Genomic DNA, 225 nt, shown 5'->3' on the forward strand with positions numbered 1-225 from the left:
GGGGGGGGGGGGGGGGGTTTAATCCGGATCATAGGAGGTCCAGATGGAGGCAGAGACTTTATTTATTATAAATAACTGTTGAATTTCAGTTTAAATGTTTTTATCCCGGCTTTTTCTTCTATTATTCAGACTGTTTGTATTTTATTGCTTGTTACTGTGTCAATGTAAATTTACTACATTAATAATGCTGAGGAGAAAAAAAACTAAATTAAATAGAACATAAAA

Source organism: Morone saxatilis, unplaced genomic scaffold (assembly GCF_004916995.1).
Source record: "Morone saxatilis isolate NCDOM2014 unplaced genomic scaffold, NCSU_SB_2.0 Contig0, whole genome shotgun sequence".
Lineage (NCBI taxonomy): Eukaryota > Metazoa > Chordata > Actinopteri > Moronidae > Morone > Morone saxatilis.